The sequence below is a fragment of the Aristolochia californica genome, unplaced genomic scaffold, assembly GCF_029961685.1.
Source record: "Aristolochia californica isolate CCGP_79_NKW_82.1479 unplaced genomic scaffold, dmAriCali1.0.hap1 SCAF_2, whole genome shotgun sequence".
In the NCBI taxonomy this organism is placed as follows: domain Eukaryota; kingdom Viridiplantae; phylum Streptophyta; class Magnoliopsida; order Piperales; family Aristolochiaceae; genus Aristolochia; species Aristolochia californica.
Window position 1 is genome coordinate 33,223,871 of NW_027181881.1, and position 16,349 is coordinate 33,240,219.

Sequence of the window (16,349 nt, forward strand, 5' to 3'; positions counted from 1 at the left end):
TGTAGGGGTGAGCCATCGGAATAAAATGACTATACTTGGAGAACCGATCAACCACCACGAACAAAATTGATTTCCCGGTTGAGAGTGGAAGACCCTCCACAAAGTCCATCGAAATATTTGCCCAAACCTGAGTGGGGAGGGCGAAAGGCTGTAGAAGACCCACTGGACTCAAATGCTTGGATTTTTTTCGTTGACATACCTGACAGTCGGAGACATAGGTGGCCACGGAAGTCTTCATAGCCTGCCAATAGATATCTGCCTGAATACGCAACAATGTTTAATGTAACCCCTCATGGGTAGAATCATGATAAGTCGATAGAATGGCTTGAATCAACTCGAATGTGGGCGGAAGGTAAATCCTCTATTTGTAAAAAATGAGTGAATCCTGAACGGACCACTTAGAATCCATTTGCCCTTCCGAAATCTTTCTGCGCAGCTCCTATAGTTCTAGAATAGCGGTATGTGCATCACGCACCATGTCTAGGATGAGGAAATGCGGCTGGCTGACAGCATATATTAGCTGCTATTATTCAAAATGCCTGGACAAGGCATCTGCCACCTTGTTCAGTCTTCCCGCACGATACTCCACAGAGAAATCAAAGCCCATCAACTTACTGATCCAATGCTGTTGTGGTGACGTAGTGGGGCGCTACTCAAGTAAGAACTTGAGACTATAATGATCAGTACGGATGAGAAAAGTATGACCCCATAAATAAGGCCTCCAGTGTTGGACCACCTTGGCCAACCCGATCAACTCTCGTTCATATGCAGCCAATTTTTTATAACGAGAGGCCAACTGTCGACTGAAATAAGCAATGGGATGTGAGTTCTGTTGTAGCATGACCCCAATGCCCCCACCAGAAGCATCACAATCTACCACAAATAAGTCATCAAAATTCGGAAGCTGTAAAATCGATGTAGATGCAAGAGCACCCTTAAGTGCGTCAAATGCCTGTGTGGCCTCCTCGTTCCAATGAAAGAAATTCTTCTTGAGGAGGTTTATCAGAGGTGTTGCCAAAGGACCATAACTTCGAACAAATTTCCGATAATAGCCTACCAAACCCAAGAATCCGCGTAATGTTGAGAAAGACAGAGGTTGTGGTCACTCTCTAATGGCCTGAATCTTCTCGGGATCCACAGTGACCCCCTCATGGGAAATAATGTGGCCTAGGTAAGCAACATGAGATGCCCCAAATGAGCATTTGGACTTCCTCAAATACATTTGATGTGCTCGTAATAAATCAAAGACAATCCTAAAATGTGCTAAATGGTCATCTCAAGACTTGCTATATATGAGTATATCATCAAAAAATACAAGTACGAATTTCCGAAGGTAAGAGCTAAATACCTCGTTCATCAGCGCCTGGAAAGTGGAAGGAGCATTTGATAGCCTGAAAGGCATGACCACAAATTCAAAGTGGTCGTGATGTGTGCGGAACGCCATCTTTTCAATATCTACGGATGCATGCGAATCTGATGATAACCCGATCGTAAGTCTAATTTTTTTAAGACCCACGACCCATATAGCTCGTTGAGGAGCTCCTCCACCACCGGAATTGGAAACTTATCTTTCACTATCTACGCATTCAATTCCCGATAATCAACACAAAAGCGCCCATGTCCCATCATGTTTCTTCATGAGCAGCACCGGTGGAGAGAAGGGGGACCTACTGCTGTGAATAAGGCCCTGTTGTAGCATCGCCTGACACTGTCTCTCGATCTCATCTTTCTGGAGGTGTGGATACCAATACGGGCAATCAACTACCACATCTGACCCTAGTTTCTAACATATCTAGTGATCACGGTGTCGCAAGGGGGGGAGCCATGTATGTTCATGAAAAAGGTTGGAGAACTCATCAATAAGACTATCAATAGTGCCTTCTGTATTATCTGGGGTAGTCAAAGAATGAATGTGATGTTGTGTATCCATTTGACTTCCATGTAGGAGTACTTGGCTACCACGTAAGACAAAACTCATGGTCAATGCAGAGAAGTCCCACATAATGGGTCCCAATGTTTGCAACCATTTTATTCCCAACACCATATCAAAACCAGCAAGAGGAATGACAAAAAACTCAGCATGAAACAAAGTAGTACCAATAGAAAAATTTACCGCCTTGCTGATTTCGTAGCTAGGAACCTTCTCACCATTGGCCACTGAGACTGTGGCTGTCGGATGTGGAAGAATCTATAACTACAAGTGCTGAGCCACAGTCAAGCTATGAAAATTGTGGGTGCTCCCCGAATCCACTAGTCCCACAAGTTCCCGATCAAAGACCTGAGCTCTGGCTTGCATGGTTTTGGGCGATTTCTGCCCAGTAATGGCATGCAAGGAAATTTCTGGCGGTTATTCCTCTTTCATCTCCTCTGTCTCCTCTAGATCATCAACATCATCCACCTCAAGCCAAAACAACATTTTGCTATGATCACCCACTTGAAACGGTTCATCACAGTTGTAACACAGATTTTTAGACTACCTTTCCACCATCTCAACACTTGTCAATTTTTTTATGTACTGAGGTGGATGACTGCTCGATCTCATATCCCCTGGTACAGTATTACTCGGAGTGTGTCTGAGAGGAGGTGTTGTTGACTGAACCCCTTGAGGATAATTGCACCGACCCTACCAGTTGAAGGAAGTGCTCCTCTCCCCTGACATTGGTGGTCGTCAGTACTGGACCTTCTATCACAGTTCTAAGGCACGGGCTATATTCATAGAGTTGGATAAGTTAATAGGTGCATAGAGCTCCACCTCAAGCCTTAACAACTCAATCAGGCCTATTGTAAATAGTGCAGCTTGCTGATCCCCTCGTACCATATTGCGTGCTCGTGCTAATTTTTCCTGGAACAGTTTTTTATATTGCTCCACGGAACCAATTTGGTGTAACAAAACCAAATCCCCCAAAGGGTTACTGTAAGCCGGAGGACCAAAACGAAGAGAGCATAAAGTCTTAAATTCATCCCAATCTATAACTAGTCTATCGATCTCAACCTGCTAATACCAGAATTGTGCTTCCCCTAGTAAGTAAAAAACAGCCAACTATACCTTATCATAAGCTGCTACTTTTTTATGGGATTTTTTTTTTTTTTTGCATCGATACAGCCATATCAAAGGTCTTTTGACCCATTATAAGTAGGGAATTCAAGTTCAGTATACCTAGGTATGGTGCCTCCCCCCTGGTTGAAGTGTCCCCCCGGAATGAAGGGTCCTAGCTGGCCCAAGAAACTCGTGCTCCTAGTAAACTCATCTCCCCCTCTGTTATACGAATGATCCCCTCCTCTTTGCTCTGGAATTGTGTTCCTTCCAGTAGTCAGACCAGTCTCCATGTTATCCATCCTTCCATTCAAGGTCTCCATATCGATATCAATTTTAGAGAACCTCTCCATGAGTGTATCAAATTTTCATTCAAACAATTCAAACAATTCATTGTTGTTTCTCTCTACTGTGTTACCCTGCTCTGATACCAAGTTGTTATGGTCCCTAGCCATGGATCTAGTAACTCGGCGAGGTATAGATGAATCCAGCACATTAAGAGGGTTTGACTCACTGTCATGACCCAAGAACAACCTATTTTCTTTGCTGAATTCGTTTCTCTTGAAAAGGAGTTTCCTTTTCTTAATTATGAATGAAACCAGAGAATCAATGGAGCTCCTTGAGGCCCCAACGTGGAACCCCCTTTCTTATGACTCACGTCAAGGTAGTGTTTCCCCAACCATGCAATACTGGTACCTTACGTAAAAAGAAACATAATTCTAATCTTCAATACTTGGAACAAGATTAAGAATTACCTCTTGACGTCAACATCAATCCAGCAACCAGAATTCGTCCTCCTTCTTGGTTAGACTCTCACCAACCCTTCTCCATTTCTTGAATTTCTGTGAAAGAGATAGGACTCTCTTGCAACTCAGAAGAGAAGGATAAATCCTCTTCTTCCTTCTCTCACGATCACCTTAGATACCATAATGCATTCACCGAACAACCAGTGCAAGTTCACCCCAAGAACCCTAGAATAGGGAGCTCGAGCAAGAACCTAATTACCCTAATTTACTCTAAATCCAAACTTGCTTTATTTCCCTTTCCTTACCCCTTAAATAGGGTATTCCATGTCATGATAGTTTAGGGTTATAAATCCAAACTATACCCCTACGTCCAAGTCTTATTACATAATCAAGAAATTCAAAATTAAAAGCAACATAAATAATGAAAGTAAAAGTAGGTGACTCAGTGAATCATTGTCTCCTCCTCTGAGTGACTCGGTGTGCTATTGAGTCCATAAAAAAATAATAATCCAGCCAAAAAATTATCGAGTCTCGTCGAGTAAAATAGTAGACCAATATATCCGAGTCGCTGCACAAATATGTATAAGCTTTGGTCCAGACACATATACCAAGGAAAAAAATAAGTGGCTTGACCCGGTCCAAGTTGGTCTGAGTTAACTTGGAATACTGGTTGGTTCTGCTCGGGCAGCAGATTAAATTCCCGACGGGTTTGCTGGGTGAATTCACCCAATCCGGGTTGCGGCAGAACAACCCGGCCCAGATTTAATCTGTTTCCTAACTTAGGAAACATAATTCAGCTACAATAATTGTTTTCCTCACGGCACCTAACAGAGAATGACAAAAATCCTGCAGCAATACGTCTTTCTTCCCCGACGCTGAAGTTGTAATGGACTCGCCGGAAACATCCTTCATCCATAAACAAAAACTCAGTGGTTCTGGTGATTTCTGAGCACAACGTAGAACCAAATTGTCTTCCAGAAACAGCAACAAGATGGCGGAGAGATAATTACGCCCAGCTCGGTATGAAAGGCCCAGCGAAGAACAGCAACTGCCAAAAAACAGCAATGCAGAATCAAGATCAAATTCCGGAAGTCAAGCAGCAAAAATAAATCAGCATAGAGATCGTGAAGACAGAAATGGAAACTTTCCAAACAGAAATTTTCTGAAATTTATTTCTATTGCTGGCATGCTCAGTTCAGTATTGCTGTTTTCAGAAGACAAACTTCCAAAAATAAGTAAGATGCCAACGACGCTATAGGACTCTGTATCAAGCAGCAAGATGACAGCAAGCTCCAGCAGATAATAACCGTGATGAAAATAAACTTCTACAGTAATCTTCCAGCAATGCAGTAGCAGCAAGATTGAGAGACGATTGGAGCACCGTCACCGACACACCAGAAAAAATTTTGCTCGGGAAAAAACAGTGACAAGAAGCAGTATGTGAAGTCGACAAATTAATTCGTCGTCCAAAAATGGCAATAATTAGACCGTGATTGATGGCAGTAAATAACTTCCAAATTTTCAGCAGATTAAGATCAATCTCGACTGATAAATAGGCGGGAACTGAGGCCATCATCTTTGGCCTCCAGAAAAAGGAAACAAAGCAGCAGAAATTTTCTCGATCTCAGGCTGGATGACAGCGGATTAACCTAGCAACGGAAATTAGCACCGAACAGAACGGCGACGATGATTAATCCAAGCAAAGTCAGAATAATTCTCGGAACAGTGATGGGAAAGGTAGGAGGCTCTGAACACTCATGACCGGCGTCGTTGCAGCTATAGAGTGCATCTCGCTCGATAATAAAATAAAAATGGTAGAAGATGAAACTCATATCGACAAAGTAAAAGGTTAAATAAAAATAAAACTAATATACAGCAACTATGGGAAAAAATGATAAAGAATGAACCTGAAAAAGCATAGTTGGAATCCCTAAAATCAAAGCTCTGATACCATGTTGATTTTTAGGACTCCATGAATTTAGCTCATGGAGAAAAAGAAAGAAAGACCCATTGGGAGAAAACTAGAGGAAGAAGAGGTTATGGACTTGATTTCCTAACCCTTCTCCCGAAGGTCTATTTATATATTAATAAAACTACTATATTATAATAATAACCCTAAAGTTAGGGTTTAGGGTGTAGATTTTTAACCCGGGAACTTTAATTTAATTACATCAATGACATCTCTATGAGATGACCCTTTATTTACCATCTTGCCATCATTATACGTGGGCCTATGACCCTTCTCCTTGATTTGTGGGACTTGAGCCTGTCTTCTATATCTCTTGTATGCATGGGTCTTCCTTGGTCTTATGGGCTTGGGCCCATCTTCCAACATACTTGGATATGTGGGCCTTCCTTGGTCGTGTGGGCTTGGGCCCTATCTTCCAGCAATTTTGTCATAACATATGGCAAGGAATGCACTCAATATGGGAGATATGGCCATACTATAGATATGTGCTATTACAGGGTAGAGTGTTCTTACAATGTGGGACCCACCATGGTGCTCGAGCTGGTGGGAACCACCATGAGGACGTCGGATGCCAAGAAGAGTTCCACCCAAGCTAGCACAAGTTAAGAAGATAAGAAGCACAAAATGAAATGAGTTAGAAGACTTGAAGATCAAGTGAGACCCACAATGATACCATGAGTTGGTAATCTTATCAATATTATTACAATGTGGGACTTACCTTGGTGCACGAGCTGGTGGGACCCACCATGAGGATGTGGGATGCCAAGAAGAGTCCTCACCCAAGCTAGCTCGAGTTAAGAAGATAAGAAGCACAAGCTAAAATGAGTTAGAAGACTTGAAGATGAAGTGGGATTTACAAAGATACCACGAGCTGGGATCTTATCAATATAATCTGGAAGATCACGTGGGACCCATAAGGATAAGGCCACGAGTTGGCCTCCTCCCTTATGTCGACATTCTTAAAGAAGAGTTATAGTTCAGCTTATATTAGAACTCTATTAGATTGTGTTATCCTTTCATGATAGATTTATCTTAGAGAGTTAGAGTTGGAATGTAATTAGGAGATTTAAAGGTTAATTGTATAAGAACTCTATCATCTACTATAAATAGAGGTGTTTTAATTTGAAATTAATCAAGTTCTACAATTCTCTCTTGAGTAAATCTCTCTCTCTCTCTCTTTGCTTGGTGTACACCTTGTTCCTCTTCTCTTCTTCTCTCTACCCAAGAGCCTTCTTCCCCTTTTCTCCTTTTTCTTTCTCTCTTCCCTTGTTCGGAATATTGGAGAAGGGATCCTAAATTCAACATGGTATCAAAGCATTAAATTTAGGATCCCTACATAAAAAAAGAATGCTCTAAGAAGATATGATCACGACCACTCATAGAAGGCTCCTTGGGAAGGAAGATAAAAAAGTGTGAGATAAGTTCCTTCAATATTTTTTTTTATTACTTCATGTCACTGGTTTCTAGATTTAGAAGATGATTTAAAGATGAGTATGTGAATTTTTTCATCTTATAAGATTGTGGATATGAATGCCTCTCGATCTAGAAGAAGCTAACAAAGCAGTTTTGTCGGTTTGGAATTTCTGTTAACCAAGACCAGTCCATGATCAGATTGTTGAAAAAAAATCATGAGAAAAAGATTCCCCAGATAAAGAAGATTGATATTGAGTCTATTATGAGTGGTTATGTACTCAGAAAAAAAATCAGAATAATGATTGTTTAGTGTCAATGCTAAATTTCTCCATGCACCAAGTTGTTTGAAGAATACTAGGATATTTTTATTAGAATTTTTTGGAGAATTATTTTCATTTAATTGCCTATTATGGCTAAATAAAATGTGAGTAGCAAAGGTGGTATACTCAGAATTACCTCAATACCCTTACGAAGGGCATCAAATTTTATTAGTTGGTCCACATCGGTTCGGAGGTTTCTTATAACACATGACCTACTTGGTCATCTCACCAACCGTGGACCACCTATTGATCAAGAAGACATTTTTTATGACAAATGGTTAAAAAAATGATACCATTGTGATTAGTTGGCTAATCAAAAGCATGAAAAATTGTGGAAAGAATGCACTCATTGTGGGAGATATGGCCACACTATCGATACATGCTATTAAAAGGAAAGGAGTTGCTGTGGAAAAAATGGTCACTATGGAGAAATATGGCATAATGCCAACGACAACTCAGACTTGACAAAGGCTAATCAAGCCTTGGTAGGTGAAAAAAAGTAGGATCAGCCCACAAAATCAATTGAAAATAAAAAATTTACTGATGGAGAATATGAGTTGTTTCAGAAAATAATGGGTTCTTCTCCAAGTTCCTTATTAAATTCCACTGCCACCACTGCTTCAGCTATCTGCCTCATCTTCATCCTGGATAATTGACTCAGGAGCCTCTAAGCATCTTACAGGTAACAGACATTTATTACATTTTGTTTCTCCGTGTCTTTCACATAAGTTCGTTACCAAAACTGATGGTTCTCAAACCCAGGTTCAAGGGAAATGATCCACTTCCATTACACCATCACTTTCACTCACTAATATCTTATTTGTTCCTACCTTCCCTTTGAATTTGTTATCTATTAGTCAGCTAACAAAGTATTTTAATTGCTCTATCACCTCCTCAATCACTTTGTGTGTATTTCAGGATCTTATAACGAAGTAGGTGATTGGTAGAGGCTGTGAACAAGGGGGGCTATACTACCTAGATGTGCCAAAAATAAATATTGTTTCCACCAGTGAAAATGAGACAAGGCTATAGCACAACCAATTGGGACATCCATCTTCACAATCTCTTCATTATATGTTTCCTACTCTTAAAGTTAGGTCCGAGTTTAACTGTGAAGTTTGTCAACTGAGTAAACATCAAAGGAGTACATACTCAACTCGTCTAGAAGTCAAAAGTATTACTCTATTTTCATTAATTCATATCGATGTATGGGGACCCTTGAGCTTTTCAAATATTGTTCAAGTCAGGTATTTTATTACATTTATTGATGACTTCACTCGTACCACTTGGTTGTTTCTATTTAAGGAGCGTACCGAGATACCATTGATTTTTATGTCTTTTCATGCTATGGTACTCACAGTTTGGTCAGAACATAAAAATATTTCAGTCTGATAATCCCAAAGAATACATTATCAAAGAACTTGACTCTTTTTGTCAAGAAAATGGCATTATCCATCAAACATCATGTGCCAACACTCCTCAACAAAATGGTGTAGCTGAACGGAAAAATTGTCATATTCTTGAGGTAGCCTGAGGTTTATTTTATGCCATGAAAGTTCCATACTTTTATTGGTCTCATGCAGTCCTTACCGCATGCTTTCTTATAAATCATCTACCATCTTCCTTTCTTGGTAATAAATCTCCTTACTCTATATTGTTACCAAATGATGATCCATTTTCACTACCCTTGAAAATCTTTGACTGTAAATGTTTTGTCCATATTTCCTCCCCGAAACACAGTCAACTTGATCCTAAATCTATCAAGTGTATCTTTATAGGATACTCTCGTACACAAAAGGGTAATGTTTTTTATAATCCCACTCTTCAGCATTTACTTGTGTCCAGGGATGTCACATTTTTTGAAGACTCTCCATACTATTCTGACAATGCTCCTTCAAGTTTATCTTCAGTACCAGGTTCTCCTCAACCGGTTATGCCCCGTGCTACAAAAACTTCTCTACCCCCAGAAACACCGGCTGACACCACACTTGCTGAGTTTATGGATCCCACCAAGGTAAGTCCATCTTGTCCAATTGTTTTTGGCCCACAATGCGATACTCGTCCTATCACACAAAGAAAAGAACCTAGACATGCACCATACCCTCTACGTCTCATCCCATATTAAATTTTGTATCTCATCATCGTCTCTCCCCTGCATGTTGTCAATTTCTCTCTGCTATTTCTTCAATATTTGTTCCATAGTCCTATCAGGAGGCTCTCAAACATCCAGGGTGGAAGACAACAATGGATGAAGAAATGTAGGCACTTTATGAAAATCAAACATGGGCTCTAGTCCCACTTCCATCAGATAAGAAATCCATCGGTTGCACATGGGTGTTTACTGTGAAACACAATCTGGATGGGTTTGTGGCTCAACTGAAGGCTCGCCTCGTGGCTAAGGGTTATACACAATGTTATGGAATTGATTATGAGGAAACCTTCTCTCCAGTGGCAAAAATGAAGTTGGTACGTATGTTATTATATCTGGCAGCTAACTCTTCCTGGAAGGTATATCAACTTGATGTGAAAAATACCTTTCCGAATGGGGACATCAAAGAATAAATTTATATGCAACAACCACCTGGGTATGTGGTTGAGGAGGAGTAAGTATGTGGACTAAAAAAATCTTTGTAAGGTCTAAAGCAGTCCCCCTCATGCATGGTTTGAGAAATTTAGTCAAGCCCGCATACGGGCAGGATTTTACAGATGCTCTGGAGATCACTTAGCTTTTATTAAAAACACACCTAGAGGCAAGGTAATTCTGGCAATATATTTTGATGATATCATTTTAACTGGTAGTAATTCCGTCCAGGAAACAAAAGAAAAAATATGTGTTGAATTCAAGACAAAAGATCTTGGACTACTCAAATATTTTCTGGGTATTAAAGTAATATTGTGCTATGCCAAAGGGAGTATGCCCTTGATCTACTGGAGGAGACAGGAATGTTGGGAAGCAAACCAGTACACATTCCTATGGACTCAAATACAAAATTATGTGAAGGTATTGGAGAAGATGTAGATATCGGGAAATATCAGAGAATAGTGGGAAGACTTATTGACCTGTGTGTAACAAGGCCAAATATATCATATGCAGTAAGTGTGGTGAGTCAATACATGCACAAACCACAATTTTGTCATTGGCAGGCACTTGAAAGGATATTACGATATCTGAAAGGAGCTCTAGCAAGAGAGTTTTTCTATAAAAATCATGGTCACTTCAACATCGAAGGATTCTTAGATGCTGACTGGGCCAGATCCCCGGATGACAAGAAATCTACTTTGGGATTTTGTACGATGGTTGAAGGGAATTTGGTAACATGGAGAAGCAAGAAACAAAATGTAGTAGCACGGTCTAGTGGAGAAGTAGAATACAAAGTCATGGCACACATTGCTAGTGAACTCCTATGGATAAGATCTCTTCTCACTGAATTGGGATTCTACAAAGAAGCTCTGATGGATTTATATTGTGATAATCAAGCAGCAATACACATTACATCAAATCCAGTCTTCCATGAAAGAACAAAGCATATTGAAGTTGACAGCCATTTTATACAATAAAAGTTTCAAGCATGTCTTTTATCTCAAAAGCATATATCACAAAGTCAAGTTGCAGATATTCTCACCAAGCCAGTGACTCATAAGATTATGTCTACCATCTGAAGCAGTTGGGCATCTACGATCTTTTCTCACCCACAGCTTGGGGGGGAGTGTTACAATGTGGGACCCACCATGGTGCACGAGCTGGTGGGACCCACCATGAGGACGTGGGATGCCAAGAAGAGTTCCACCCAAGCTAGCACAAGCTGAAATGAGTTAGAAGACTTGAAGATAGTGTGAGACCCACAAAGATATCACGAGTTGGTAATCTTATCAATATTGTTACAATGTGGGACTTACCTTGGTGCACGAGTTGGTGGGACCCACCATGAGGACGTGGGATGCCAAGAAGAATCCTCACCCAAGCTAGCTCGAGTTAAGAAGATAAGAAGATCAAGCTAAAATGAGTTAGAAGACTTGAAGATAAAGTGGGACTTACAAAGATACCACGAGCTGGGATCTTATCAATATAATCTAGAAGATCACGTGGGACCCAGAAGGATAGGGCAACGAGTTGGCCTCCTCCCTTATGTCGACATTCTTAAAGAAGAGTTATAGTTCAGCTTATATTAGAACTCTATTAGATTGTGTTATCCTTTCATGATAGACTTATCTTAGAGAATTAGAGTTGGACTGTAATTAGGAGATTTAAAGGTTAATTGTATAAGGACTCTATCATCTACTATAAATAGAGGTGTTTTAATTTGAAATTAATCAAGTTCTACAATTCTCTCTTGAGTAAATCTCTCTCTCTCTTTGCTTGGCATACACCTTGTTCCTCTTCTCTTCTTCTCTCTACCCAAGAGCCTTCTTCCCCTTTTCTCCTTTTTCTTTCTCTCTTCCCTTGCTCGGTATATTGGAAAAGAGATCCTAAATTCAACATGGTATCAAAGCATTAAATTTAGGATCCCTACATAAAAAAAGAATGCTCTAAGAAGATATGATCACGACCACTCATAGAAGGCTCCTTGTGAAGGAAGATAAAAAAAGTGTGAGAGAAGTTCCTTCAAATTTTTTTTTATTACTGCATGTTACTGATTTCTAGATTTAGAAGATGATTTAAAGATGAGTATGTGAATTTTTTTCATCTTATGAGATTGTGGATATGAATGCCTCTCGATCTAGAAGAAGTTATCAAAGTAGTTTTGTCGGTTTGTAATTTCTGTTAACCAAGACCAGTCCATGATCAGATTGTTGAAAAAAAATCATGAGAAAAAGATTCCCCATATAAAGAAGATTGATATTGAGTCTATTATGAGTGTTTATTTACTCAGAAAAAAAAATCATAATATTGATTGTTTAGTGTCAATGCTAAATTTCTCCATGCACCAAGTTGTTTGAAGAATACTACTTGGATATTTTTATTAGAAATTTTTGGAGAATTATTTTCATTTAATTGCCTATTATGGTACATAATTATCTCAGGCGACCAATTCATCATGGCCGATATATCAACTTGATGTGAAAAAAGCATTTCTGAATGGGGATACTAAAGAAGAAATTTATATGCAACAACCACCTGGGTATGTGATTGAGGGAGGATCAATATGTCGACTAAACAAATATTTGTATGGTCTCAAGCAATCCCCTTGGGCATAGTTTGATAAATTTAGTCAAGCCCTCATACGGGCCGGATTTTAAAAATGCTTTGGAGATCACTCAGTATTTATTGAAAACACACCAAGAGGTAAGGTAATTCTGGCAGTATATGTTTATGATATCATTTTAACTGGTAGTGATTCCAAGGGCATCCAGAAAATAAAGGAAAAATATGTGCTGGATTAAAAAAAAAGGATCTTGGATTAAAATATTTTTTGGGTTTGAAGTATTACAATCTAGACATGGGATTGTGCTATCCCAAAGGAAGTATGCCCTTGATCTACTTGAGAAGACAGGAATGCTGGGATGCAAACCAACAAAAACTCTTATGGACTCAAATACAAAATTATGTGGAGGCACTGGGGAAGATATAGATATTGGGAAACATCAAAGACTAGTGGGAAGACTTATTTACCTATGTGTAACAAGGCCAGATATATCATATGCAATAAGTGTGGTGAGTCAATATATTGCACAAGCCATAACTTAGTCATTGGCAAGCACTTGAAAGGATACTATGATATCTTAAAGGAACTACAAGAAGAGGGGTTTCCCTATAAAAATCATGGTCACTTCAACATCTAAGGATTCTCAGATGCAAACTGGGCTGGATCCCCGGATGATAGAAAATCTACTTTGATATTTTTTACGATGGTTGGAGGGAATTTGGTTACATGGAAAAGCAAGAAGCAAAATTTAGTAGCACGATCTAGTGCAGAAGAAGAATACATAGCCATGGCACACATTGTTAGTGAACTCCTATGGATAAGATCTCTTCTCACTAATTTGGGATTCTACAAAGAAGCTCTGATGGATCCATATTGTGATAATTAAGAAGCAATACACATTACATCAAATCCAGTCTTCCAGGAAAGAACAAAGCATATTAATGTGGACTGCCATTTTATACGAGAAAAACTCCAAGCAAGCTTTTTATCTCTAAGGCATATATCAAGTTGTAGATATTCTCACCAAGTCGATCACTCACAAGATTCTGTCTACCATTTGCAGCAAGTTGGGTATCTACGATGTTTTCTTACCCCCAGCTTGAGGGGGAATGTTACAATATGGGACCCACCATGGTGCACGAGCTGGTGGGACCAACAATGAGAACGTGGGATTCCAAAAAGAGTCCTCACCCAAGCTAGCACGAGTTAAGAAGATAAGAAACACAAGCTGAAATGAGTTAGAAGACTTGAAGATCAAGTGGGGCCCACAAAGATACCACAAGTTGGTAATCTTATCAATATGAGTTGGAAGATCATGTGGGACCCACAATGATAAGGCAGGGAGCTAGCCTCCTCCCTTATGTCCATGTTATTGAGGAAGAGTTCTAGTTCAACTTATATTAGACCTCTAGTAGATTGTGTTATCTTTTCATGATAGACTTATCTTAGAGAGTTAGAGTTGGAATGTAATTAGGAGATTGAAAGTTAATTGTATAAGGACTCTATCACTCCCTCTACTATGAATAGAGGTGTTGTAATTCGGAATTAATCAAGTTACACAATTCATTCTTGAGTAAATGTCTCTCTCTCTTTGCTTGGTGCACATCTCTCTTTTCCTCTTCTCTTCTCTCTACCCAAGAGCTCTTCTTCCCTTTTCTTCTTTTTCTTTCTCCCTTCTCTTGCTCGAAATATTGGAAAGGGATCCTAAATTCAACAAGTGCACCTATTGTGGAAGATATGGCCACTCTATAAAAACATATTATAAAGCTAATGGCAAACTAGACTGGACGAAGGCTAATCAATTCGTGGTAAGTGATACAAAGGAAGACCAGTCAACCACATCAAAAGAAAAGAAAACACTTACATATGATGAGTATGACTTGTTCTAGAAAATGAAAACAATGATAGGTTCTTCTCCAAGTTCCTCCTCAACTACCGCTGCCATCACCGTTTCAAGTATGTTATTTGCCTCCTCTTCATCTTGGATAATTGACTCAGGAACCTCCGAGCATCTCATAGGTAACAAAACTCTATTACACTCAGTTTCTTCGTGTCTTTATCCTAAATTTGTTTCCATAACTGATGGTTCTCAATCTAAAGTTCTGAGGAAATGATCCACTTCTGTTACACCATCACTTCCGCTCATAGATATCCTTTTTGTTCCTACTTTTCCCTTGAATCTTTTATCTGTTAGTCATCTCACCAAATATTTTAATTGCTCTATCACTTTCTCACCCACTTCTTGTGTGTTTTAGGATCTTATCACGAAGCAAGTGATTGGTGGAGTCCGTGAACAAGGGGGGCTCTACTACCTGGATGTGCCAAAAATAAATATTATTTCAACTAGAAAAACTAAGACAAGGCCATGGCACAACCGGTTGGGACATCTATCTGCACAATCTCTTCATCATATTTTTCCTACTCTTAAAGCAAGGTCAAAATTAAATTGTGAAGTCTATCAACTGAGTAAACACCAGAGGACTACATACTCACCTTGTCCAAAAGTTAAAAGTGTTACTCCTTTTTCCTTAATCGATACAGATGTATGGGGGGACCTTGAGCATCTCAAATATTTCCCCAAGTCAAGTAATTTATTACATTTATTGATGACTTCACTCATACCACTTGGTTATTTCTTTTTAAAGAACGTTACGAAATACCATTGATTTTTAAATCGTTTCATGCTATGGTACTCACTCAGTTTGGTCAGAAAATAAAATTACTTCGATCTGATAATGCAAAAGAATATACTTCCAGAGACCATGACTCCTTTTGTTAGAATAATTTTATTATACATCAAACATCGTGTGCCTACACCCCTCAAAAAAATGGTGTAGCAGAACGGAAGAACCGTCATATTCTTGAGGTAGCTCGCAGTTTACTATATGCTATGAAAGTTCCATACTTTTATTGGCCGCATGTCATTCTTACTGCATGTTTTCTTATAAATCAGCTACCGTCACCCATTCTTGGTAATACATCACCTTATTCTTTATTGATGCCACGTGATGATCCTTTTTCACTACCTTTAAAAGTCTTTGGTTGTCAATGCATTGTTCATATTACCTCCCCTAAACACAGTAAACTTGATCCCAAATCTCTCAAGTGTATCTTCTTAGGATACTTTCTCACACAAAAGGGTTATGTTTTCTATAATCCCACTCTCCAACGCTTACTTGTGTCCAGGGATGTCACCTTTTTTGAAGACTCTTCATTCTATTGTAACAGTGCTCCTCCAAGTCTCTCTTCAACACCAACATCTCCTCGACCGGTTGTGCCCCATGCTACGAAAACTACTCAACCCCTAGACACATTGGTTGACACCACACCTGCTGAGTTTATGGATCCCACTGAGGTAAGTCCATCTTCTCCTATTGTTTTTGGCCCACAATATGATACTCGTCCCATTGCCTTATGGAAAGAACCCATGACTTGCACTACGCCCTCTACTTCTCACCCCATAACTAATTTTGTGCCTCACCATCGTTTATCCCCTTTATGTTGTCAATTTTTTTCATCTATCTCCTCCATATCAGTTCCATAATCCTATCAGGAGGCGCTCAAAAATCTAGGGTGGAAGGCGGCAATGGAAGAAGAAATGCAAGCACTATATGAAAATCAGACATGGGTTCTGGTTCCTCGTCCATCAGGTAAGAAACCTGTCTGTTGCAAGTGGGTTTTTATAGTGAAACACAATCCAGATGGGTCCATTGCTCGACATAA